A 12,311-nucleotide genomic window follows, 5' to 3' on the forward strand; every position below is an offset into this window, starting at 1 on the left:
GCAGTGGAATGTGAGTGAAGTGTCCACTCCTGGGATTACAAAACTTCCATGAGATTTCTCCAGGCTTTCACCTGAAACAGTTCCCCTACAGACAGTCACATGCAATTATGAGGCAAGAAGATATTGTACATTAGCTGTGTGAATACAGTGAAGCTATGGCAATAATTGAGGTCAGTGCACGACATTGTTAGATACATAGAAACCTTTGTTTCTTGATATTTCCTTTTTCTGAAACATGTCATATATGAAGTTCCTTTAGAAAAAACCTTTTGCTGCTATTTTTTAATGTGCTTCTGTGTGCATGTATGTAGGAAAGTTTAATTTACTTAATTCTTAAATGTTTATTGAGGTGGTTAATCAATTTTATTTGAAAACTATTTTCCTTGGCACACTGGAGGAATTTATTATTTTTGTGTCTTGTGGCTTCCATTTTTGCTCATGGGAAGCATGCTATTAATCAAAGTGCCAAAGCTTAGCTGATAAACTGTGTTTTCTGTTTGACTGTTTAAAAGTATATTGTCTCTTCATGGAAGTACCCTAAATGTCCATCAACAGATGAGTGGATAAAGAATATATACTATTTATATATATACACATATACTACATATATATATATTCAATGGACTATTACTCATACATACAAAGAATGAAATAATATCATTTTCAGCAACATAGATGGATTCAGAGACTATCATGTTAACTGAAATAAGCTGGAGAAAGACAAATATGCAATACCACTTACATGTGGAATCTAAAAAAAAATGATACAGAGGAACTTATGTATGAAACAGAAATAGACTCACAGACACAGAAAGCAAACTTATGATTACCAAAGGGGAAAGTGAATAGGGAGGAGGGATAAATTAGAAGGTTATAATTAACAAATATGTTACTACTATATATAAAACAGATAACCAGCAAAGACCTACTGTATAACACAGGGAACTATACTCAATATTTTGTAATAACCTATAAGGAGAAATAATCTGAATATGCACATATGTGTGCATATATGTATGTTTATGCATATATATAACTGAATCACTTTCCTATACACCTGAAATTAACACATTATAAAATAACTATAGTTCAATTAAAATAATAATATAAAATAAAACTTTATTGCCTCTAATTTATTTCTTTTCTCTGACATGTACTTAGATGTGGGTTTTTTAAAAATATTTTTTCCATATAAATAGTTCACAATCTAAATTTGAATATTATTTTTTCCTTCTTTAAATTTAGACTATTTTGAGACACTATTTTATTAAAAGAACTAAAAAGAACTTTAAAAAACTAAAATTTTCCTCACACTCTTTTCCTAATAGTTTTTCCTCTGAATTAGTCTTATACCAAACTTTCTACTTTTAGCTACAACAGATTTTAGTGTCATATTTCTTTTTCCTTCTCTTTTCCTCTATGGACATTCTAGATAATTTCTTTAAAGTACCATCTATCTTCTAAAATCTTATTTTTTTAATTCACTATTTCATTCATCCAATTTAACTGTAAAAATTGCAGTCCTGTAATTTAAAAATTTTAATATTTTATTTTTTCGTGTTAAGTTAGTATGTCATTCCTGATTCAGATTTATAACTGTCAACTTTTCTTTTCTAAATATTTTGGACACACACTGCTATGTATAAAATAGGTGCTCAACAAGGATCTAGTATATAGCACAGACAAATCTACTCAAAATCTTATAGTAACCCATATGGGAAAAGAATATGAAAAGGGATGAATATATGTATGTGTATAACCGAATCCTAATGTGATACACCTGCAACTAATACAACATTAGAAATCAATGTTTTGATTGAAATCAAAATAGATAGAAATCAAATCCAATAAAATTTAAAAATAAATATTTTGGATATATACATTATCAAATATCTGTATTCCGTTGAGATTTTTTTTTCCCCTAATGACTCTCATTCATAGCAATATTTTTCTTTTTGAGTTTTATAATTTTGGATTATATACTTATTTTCAAAGAGTAGAACTTTACGGCACTGGTGTGTATAAGAATACACACCAGCAGAGGTTATTCTCTGAGCAGGTTAAATTAATTTGTAAGATTAGGTGGCTTAGATGGTAAAGAACCTGACTGCAATGTGTGAGGTCCGGGTTCGACCCCTGGGTTGGGAAGATCCACTGGAGAAGGAAATGGCAACCCACTCCAGTATTCTTGCCTGGAGAATCCACAGAAAGCGGAAGCTGAAGGGCTACAGTTCATCGGGTCACAAAGAGTCAGACACTACTAAGCAACTAACGCTTTCCCACTTTCCCCTTTCAGCCTCAATTCGAGCTTCAGACACAGATGAAGTCAAGCTTAGAAGGATGAATCCTAAGAGCGCACTTTGTCCCACCCAGAGCACAGCTGGTAAACCAACTTTTCTTCTAGTCCTATTTGCCTCACTGAGGTTATAGAGTTTTGACAACTCTGGCTTCATTCTCTTTTCTCGTATGTCCTTTATCTTCCTTCCTCTCTCTCTTTTTTAACCTTGAACTTATTTTAATTTTAAAATAATATGCACATACTTTTTTGACACATTGTGTATTTAACATATTTAATAAAATTTTAAAGTCAGAGGTCTTTGCCCACCCCCCCCCCCCCGCCTTTATGGGCTCACTCAAAAAAACGTCTAAATTACTGAGATTAGCAAATGTAAACACAGCATAGTGTGTTGTCAACAGGACAGCATGGTTTTCTCACCTCTCTTCATTTTTAGGGATTTCTCTTCATATTTTGTAAAACCCAATCACACTTATAAACTCATCTCTGTTATATCACATCCACAATTTCTATCGGGGACTTTTAAAATCAAGCATTTTTTTTTAAGGCAAATTCTACAGCCTCAAAATGAAATTTCCTTAGCACAATTCCCGCACAGATTGGAGGGAGAAAGGAAAATGTTGGTGATGCAGACAAGTGTGAGACTACTTGCAGAGGGATTTTTTTGGGGGGCGCTCACACCATGCAGCATGTGGGATCATAGTTCCTTGGCCAGGGATGGAAGCTGGGTCCTCTGCAGTGGAAGCGCGGTCTTAACTATTGGACCGCCAAGGAATTTCAAGGAGAATATTTTTGTGTAAACAAGAATCAGTGGAGTCCAGTGTGCAAATGAAATTGTTGACCTTAGGTAGGTACAGAGATAATATGGCCATGGTAATAAGAAGAATACATATATATAGACAGATTGATGCAATTGATAGTAGGGCAATGACACATATGAATCTGCTGATTACTTTTTTCCAGCAAACTAATAAGCATCAGCCGAGGCTGTGTTTAGAGGGAAGGTATATTTACGTTCTGAGAAAAAGTAGGAGTATATAAATATTCATCTCAGGCCATTGCAAATAGAAAGAACTAGAAAAATATTGAGACATCACCAAGCAGCTTTGAATGTACAGTTGAAAGTTGTTATGCTAAACTTAAATCTAGTACATTTAGAAGGAGATGTTTTTGGTGATGGACAGGGAGGCCTGGCGTGCTGCGATTCATGGGGTCGCAAAGAGTCGGACACGACTGAGTGACTGAACTGAACTGAACTGATATATAATATGCATATATATGCAATATGCTTGTATATATAATTGCATTTTTATATAACCTCAGCAGTTCTGAATGTACAGCTGAAAGTTGTTATGCTAAACTTAAATCTAGTACATTTAGAAGGAAATGTTATATATATATATTATATGCATATATATGCAATATGCATATATATAAAATTGCATGATTATATAACAAAAATCAAAAACAAGATTTTAATACAGGGTATGATATTTGGAGAGCAAGATAATGGAAATCAGGGTTTCAGAGGAGAAAAGGAAGTCTTGAGATTGAAAAGCTGATGTAAGAGTGTGAGTTGGAGCCGCATGGATGTCACAGTCCTAAGAAACAATGTTGATGTTCCTTATAGACACGAATACAGAAAGTGAGATACTGCGATACTTTGTGACTAAAGAGAAATTACTGAAATATGTGTAGCATACTGTAATAATAAATAATATACATCCTGTTGGGCAATCTGACAGGCATACCAGATAAACTAGCCCTTTAAGTGAATAAATTTCTAGGAGAAATGGAGCTTGACAATTAGTCACTGGAAACAGAGGTATTGTAACAAAGCTGCATTTCATGTGGCAGACTTAAACATTAGTACGTTTTCCATTTAGATCTTATTTTTATTATTTAGAAAGTCAGTGTCTACATATACTCCTCAAACACATCATCACTATATTGGGATAGCTTTGAATACCCAAAGCATATTCTTCATGAGCAATATGAGAGCTTAAACAGGACTCTGAGTTTTGGCCCCTAAGCAGGGGTGGATATCACAATGCTGTGCCGCTGTGCTAAGGCGCTTCAGTCATGTCCAGCTCGTTGCATCCCTATGGACTCTAGCCCGCCAGCCTCCTCTGTCCACGGGGATTCTCCAGGCAAGAATACTGGAGTGAATTGCCATGCCCTTCTCCAGGGAATCTTCCCGACCCACGGATTGAACCCATGTCTCTTATACTTCCTGCCTTGGCAGGTGGGTTCTTTACCACTAGCACCACCTGGGAAGCCCAGATATCACAATATGGTCAGTTAAATAACTAACTGCTAAATAATCATCGAGGATTCCGTGAGTTGTCAAAATCTGTTCCGCACCTCAGTAGAGCATGTTGAGTACTTTTCAAATACTTAAAACATTTGGGATCTCAGCTTGGGCAGAATTCTTCTTTAGAGAGTCACTGGATTCCCATCGCCAGCTGTGTCTCCATACCAAAGCTGCTGTTGTTGGATGGATGTAAAATTTTTGAGCCTCTTTCTTAACCCATCTCAGTGGAGAAGGATAAAATTTATTTCATTGTGAAAAGACATCCCACCTTGAGGCAAAATAACTGAGAACATAGAAGGAAAACTTCTTTAGCATCACAGGCAACAAATTATACTATGTGCATCAAAAACTTAGGGTTGGACCTTGCATGTTAAGATTTGAACAGTTGCCATCACTGAAGAGTTGTTTTTCTTTTTCTTTTTAATGATGCTAATGATGCCATTGGGATTGAAACAAATCCGGTGTTATAAAGACTGTTTGATGTTCTCAAAAATATTTCTATTTAGAAATTCAGGTCATGAAAGCCATAATACTCAAAACAAAACACTTAAGAATAAAAAGCATTTGACTCTAGAAACAGCTTTCAGTTTCCCTCCATACCGTGATGGCATATTAATACCATCACCTTGCTGTTGAGAAATTCTAGTCTCTCACATCTGCTGTCCCCTCTCTGACCCATGTAACCAACCTGAAAATTCAAATCTACACTAAAAGCACAAGATAGGAAGTTCATCTTCATCTTGATATGGAGTAACTTTCACAGGTTATAAACTCCCTTTTTATTTAAGAATTCATTGCCAAATGACCTGAACAAAACTGAGACACTTGGTCTGTTCTAATCAGATATTTTCTATTAGAATAAGACACAGATTTTGTCTTAATAGATAATCTCAGCAGAAAAAAGTGTCATATCCATTTTTCCCTGGGTTCCTTCAAAACCAAATATTGCCATTAATATACTCCCTACAATACTGATGGGAGTCAAAATAGCTGTGAAATTAAAAGTTGCTTGCACCTTGGAAGAAAAGCTATGACCAACCTAGACAGCATATTAAAAAGCAGAGACATTACTTTGCCAACAAATGTCCATCTGGTCAAGGCTATGGTTTTTCCAGTGGTCATGTACGGATGTGAGAGTTGGACTGTGAAGAAAGCTGAATGCCAAAGAATTGATGCTTTTGAATTGTGGTGTTGGAGAAAACTCTTGAGAGTCCCTTGGACTGTGGGGAGATCCAACTAGTCAATTCTAAAAGCAATCAATCCTGAATATTCATTGGAAGGACTGATGCTGAAACTGTAATACTTTGGCCACCTCATGAGAAGAACTGACTCTTTGGAAAAGACCCTGATGCTGAGAAAGATTGAAGGCGGGAGGAGAAGGGGATGACAGAGGATGAGATGGTCATTTGGCATCACCACCTCGATAGACATGGGTTAGAATAAGCTCCAGGAGTTGGTGATGGGCAGAGAGGCCTCGCATGCTACAGTCCATGGGGGTCACAGAGTCAGACACGACTCTGAGCAACTGAACTGACCTGAACTAAACAGTATTGACATCTAAAAAGTCAGGGCTTAGATGTACATTGGTCTCATGTCTTGGAGATATTCTGACATGACTTCATCTTGTTCAAGTGCAGGCTTCCTACTAAGGCTACAACCTAATGAAGCCTGATCTTTATGAACCAAAACTGTCTAGTTCTCTTAAAATCCATGCATGCCATTCACAGCACTGAACTGCTGTAGAAAATATAAATCTATCCTGGGAGATTGTTCTGTCCTTGAAAAAAGAGAGTTCAAAATGTAAGTAAAATTTTGATACGTTAAGAGAACTGATAAAAACAGCAGTACACTATCATGAAAATACGGAAGGTAATTTTTAAGAAAGGAAAAAAAGTAAAATCATGATTCTCATGCAAGCATAAAAATGAAAGTGTGTTGTATTATTTTTTTCTCACTAATAGAAAATTGGTAAGATGCTAAAGTGATTCAATGGGGAATCAAAAAAAACCAGACATATTCATAGATAAAGAATATTAAAATGAAGCTGAAGATTTAAAATGTCCACAGAGGAGAAGAGAGAACTTCCACTGGACATAATTTGCATGTCTGTGGATAAAAATTATTTGAATGGTTATCCCTATTATCAACAACTTATAGCATTGTAAAAAAATAAAAGAAAGAAAGAAAGAACTCTTTACAATTAGATAACTTGGAAATTGTGCTCTAGACACTTCATAGTTTTCCACTGGAGCACAAAACTTTCTCTACACTCTTCGTCTATTATTCCTTCATGAAACAGGCTCTAAAAGTTCAACAGGAATCTCATCCTACATGGACAAAATCCTATTCAAACTTTGCTAAATAATTAAGGCTACCTTGGTGCCTTGTTCCTAGTTCTAATCTTACTAGTACTAGTAGTAGCCTCACCTGAGCTGCTAGGGCACCCAGGCCGTTATGCTCACCCCAACCTCCACAAGACTCCCCCTCACATCAAACCAAAGTTCTACCTCTTATTTTTCTATGCAATTTCATGTTTCCTTCACGACAAACAAGAGGGGCGTCCAGTCCCATCACTTCATGGCAAAAAGAAGCGGAATGAGTGGAAGCAGTGACAGATTTTATTTTCTTAGGCTCCAAAACCACTGTGGACGGTGATTGCAGCCATGAAATTAAAAGATGCTTGCTCCTTGGAAGGAAAGCTGTGACAAACCTAGACAATGTATTAAAAAGCAGAGACATCATTTTGCTGACAAATGTGCATATATTCAAAATCATGACTTTTCCAGTAGTCAGGTACGAATGTGAGAGTTGGACCATAAGGAAGGTTGAGTGCTGAAAAATTGATGCTTTCAGACTTGCTGTTGGAGAAGACTCTTGAAAGTCCCTTGGACTGCAAGGAGATCAAACCAGTCCATCCTAAAGGGAATAAACCCTGAACATTCATTGGAAGGACTGATGCTGAAGCTGAAGCTCCAATACTTTGGTCACCTGATGCAAAGAGCCAACTCATTAGAAAAGATCCTGATGCTGGGAAAGATTGAAGGCAGGAGGAGAAGGGGACGACAGAGGACACAAAGATGGTTGGATGGCATCACCGACTCGATGGACATAAATCTGAGCAGACTCTGGGAGATGGTGAAGGATAGGGAAGCCTGGTGTGCTTCAGTTCATGGGGTCCCAAAGAGTCAAACAGGACTCAGCAACTGAACAACATATTAGCATTAACTATCTCATTCCTCATTTTATCAATTTTCCCAATACATCATGCAGCAAAACAGCAAAGTGTAACACATGTCCTGTTAGTGTTTATTCTGAGTACTTGTAGGAGATCAATTAACATCAACAGGAATTGGAAGACAAAAAGTTGGTCACCTATCTAATATCATTAGAGAAAGGGAGCTGTTAAAACAATTTTTTTTTAACATTGATGAGCTTCCGTTTTCCTTTCATTAATAAACCCTAACTTGAAGGGTCACTTGGAGAGAATCTAATATAACAATGTGTAGAACATGCGCAGCACAAGGCCTTTGATCTTCCCCTTCAAATCCTATTCATGATTTTGTCATGAGCCCCTTTGCATCACCATATTTCTACAGTTTTTGACAGCCTAATACAATAAAGGAGAATGAACTTTAACATGTAGAATATATTAAGAAGTTTCCATGCATGCAACCATATATTCACAGCAGGAGCCATACAAGCATTACACTAAGTGACATAGGGCATAGGCAAAGCAAATTCATTTACATGAGATTCTAGAAAAGGCACATCAACTGTGAGAGAAGCAGGTAAGTGGGTGGTTGTCAGGATCCAGGTGCAGGGAGAATGTTTTTATGCAAAGAGAAGTGGAGTATGTGGAGGCTTATGGGAATGCTCTGCATCATGTTTGTGGTGATACACATGTGTTAAAACTCTCTTAACTCTTCCCTTACAGTTTCACTGAGTATAAATTAGACTTGAACAAAGCTAATTTTTTAGAAAATACTTGTGATTTGGATCTATTTTCTTGAGCCATGAAAAGTACTTCTAAGAGGTTGTTTTGTGTTTTTTTCCCCCGTCATTTTTGTCTGCACATTGTTAAGTTTGTATCAATATCTTGTTTGGGGACAGTCATCAGTTTATCACCAAGGGCTGTCAGTTTTGGGCTTCCCAGGTGGCTCAGGGGTAAAGAATCTGCCTGTAATTAGGAGACACAGGAGATGCCAGTCTGATCCCAGCGTGGGGAAGATCCCCTGGATGAGAGCATGGCAGCCCACTCCAGCATTCTTCCCTGGAGAATCCCAGGGACAGAGGAGCCTTTGAGTTACAGCACAAGAAGGGTTGCAAGAAGTCAGATATGACTGAATACATACACATACATATGTGTGTGTGTGTGTGTGTGTGATATACACACACAATGGACTGTTGCTCAGCTATTAAAAATAATTAAATAACACCACTTTCAAAATCATGGATGAACCTAGGGATTATCATACTGAATATGAAGTAAGTCAGAGAAAGACAAATATTATATGGTATCAGCTATATGTGGAATCTAAAAAACGATACATGAACTTATATACAAAACAAAAATAGACCCTCTGAGAAAGAAAACAAACATGGTTACTAAAGGTGAAGGACAAAAGAGATAAATTAAGAGTTTGGGATTAACATGATACACACTACCACATGTAAAACAGGTAAACAACAGGCGCCTACTACATATCGCAGGGAAATATACTCAGCATCTGTAATGGAGAAAGAACGTGTCTGCACACACACACAAACACACACACACACACAGCTGAATGAGCTTACTGCATACTTGAAACTAACAATATTGTAAATCAACTACTAAATTAAAAATAAATGAATAAAAGAAAAGAAAAAATAAACTGAAAGGCTCTTCTCCAGAACACCCCTTTCCTTTCAAAAAGCAGGTATTCCCCTAGCTGGTTATTAGCAGCAACTCTCTTTGGCTTGATTCCAGGTGCATAAAACAGATGATGACTCAGTCTGACAACATTGCCATTTCCTTGGTAAGGATCATTTATGAAGTGCCTTTAATCATTTATGAGTATGTTGCATTTGCTGTTTGCTGCAAACAGTTTGACTTCGCTGGGTTTGACAGCTTTCCGACATTCTGCAAACAGCTGCAATAATAGCCTTGACAATGTCATTTACAAATGAGGCATACGCAGTAGGAACAAAACCAGTGATAGACTCCGAGTAATATGATAATGGACTGACAAGTTGAATGGAAAATGATCAAAATGAGATTGCATCAGCCCTGTAGGAGAGGTGAGTTTCTAGACAGAGGAAACGCTTTTCTAAAATGAGTCACTGTTAACCATGTGAAATCATCTTTACCTTGTTTTCTGAAATGCTAGATCTGGCGAACGTGGAGGGACTTTACCTTTTCCTGTTACTGCTGCAGCCCACTGCTGACTACAAATCTTCCACATTACATAGTTTCTCTAAGAAGATCTTGAGCCTGCTGAAAGCAATCGTTTCTTTTTTCTCTTACTATTTCCAATGTTTAGTGAAGCATTTTGTCATATATGTGTATGTATATCATAGAATCAGTATATCTCTAATCACATTGTTACTATTAATTCTTCAGATCAATAAACTTAAAAAATCACTTATATATATGAATTTCTTTAAGGTGATATGTAGTGAATTTGAAAGAAGATATGTAAATTATTTGAAATCATCTGATTGGAAGAATTATGGCTGTTGAGATCACTAAGGTGAAAACTTTTGACACTCTGGTATGCATTTTTAAACAATAGACTTCATTATTTTAGAGTAGTTTTATGTTCACAGAAAATTGAGGGGAATATATAGAGATTTTCCATATACTTCCTGCTCCCACATAAACACAGCCCCTCCCGCTGTCAGCATTTTGCACCAGGTGCTACATTTGTTACGACTGATGAAGAGACAGCAACTCGTCCAGAATCCACAGTTCGCATCACCACTCAGCCTTGTTATCTGAGTTTCCGTGGGTTCTGGAAAACGTGTAATGACATCTCTTCACCGTTATCATACAGAATATACGGAACAATCTCACAGCCCTAACATTCCTCTGAGCTGGGTCTATTCACCCCGCCAGCTCTGGCCATAAACTGAAAACACCACCAACCTTGCCCACAAGTTGCCCTTTGAAGGTCTATACAGTTTTGCTCTTTCCGGGATCGTATAATTGGAGTCATGCACATGGAGACTTTTCAAATTAGCTTCTTTCCTTGACAATATGCACTTACGTTTCCTCCGTGTGTTTTCATGTCTTGATAGCTCATTTCTTTGAGTACTGAGTAATATTATTTCAATGTACCACAGTTTATCCATTCACTTACTGAAGGACATCTTGCTTGCTTCCAAGTTTTGGCAATTGTGGATAGATTCAGTAAACACTACCCTGCAGATTTTTGTGTGAACATACATAGTCAATTTTGGGGGTAAATATCAAGGAGTGAAATTGCTGTATCATATGGTAAACCCCAAGAATTTTAGTATTATCAGAGCCATGCTATTTTTTTCTTTATGTTTTTGTATTATATATTTTATGTGGTGAATTTAAATGCTGAAATAAGTTAAATCCAGTATTTGATAAAATGAAATTAACATCAGTTTCGCCTTATTCTGAAAATACATTTCCAGTTTCTGTTTTATGTATTTGTACTGATAACTTTTAACTTTCTTATCCTGAAGGAGTACATCTATAAAAGAAACTCCTTGGAGGGATTTATTACAAAAGCATATATTATAACTGAAAACAAAAAGCACATTGATTTAATAAACAGTGTGATATGCCAAGGTTTTGTCTAAAACCTTTACACATTGAAGATTACCACACTGAGCTGATATTTTATTAACTATATTAAACAGCCTGGAGTTCAGCTTTTGGCACAAAAGACTTCTGATTTCATCTTGATAGTCTAGTGTTACATATTTCCATTGTTGTAATCTGTTTCTTTATTAATAACACACTTTTCTGAGTGCCAGCTTTGCACAAGATAGTGATCCAAATGTTCTAATATATTGTCTTGTCTAAATGCTCATAACTCTATGAGATGAGTATATTATTTCCATTTTACATAAAAGAAAACTGAGGTGTTGGACATTGAATAACAGCTCAATGTCCCACATTTATTAGACAGTAGATATGGGAATTGAATTCAGACTATTTGAATCCATTGCCCTCAATCTTGCCCCTTCATTACATATAATCTCAGTGCTTTGTCAAGTACATTTTAGATGTTAAGTTAAAATAAGAAATGAATATGTGTCTTAATTTAAAAAGTGTGGAAAGCATGTAAAACAAAATAGTCAGTGAAAAACAAAATGGTTCTAACTGCTATATAAACTGTGTCTGTTTAACAACATATATGAGTGGGAATTATAGACTAGATTATGTGCAAAACAATACCTGCTTTCTTAGAATGTAACAAAGAGGGACTTTTCCTCCCTCTTTTCAAATTGATCTTTAAGCTATTTTATCATCTGTTCAATAAAAAATGACATGGGATCTCTCAGACCCAATTAGCAAGAATTTTTGACAAGAAAACACATTGATGTCTTTGAAATTCTAAATAGGTGCTTTTTGACATTCACATAAGTAAGGGAAACTATTCATTTTTTAGTTTGTATAAGCTTTCTATTTTCAGTTATAATTTCTTAAAATAAGATCAACTGTGAAGTTAGGATCAAGGGCAG

Source organism: Muntiacus reevesi, chromosome 3 (genome assembly GCF_963930625.1).
Source record: "Muntiacus reevesi chromosome 3, mMunRee1.1, whole genome shotgun sequence".
Classification (NCBI taxonomy): Eukaryota; Metazoa; Chordata; class Mammalia; order Artiodactyla; family Cervidae; genus Muntiacus; species Muntiacus reevesi.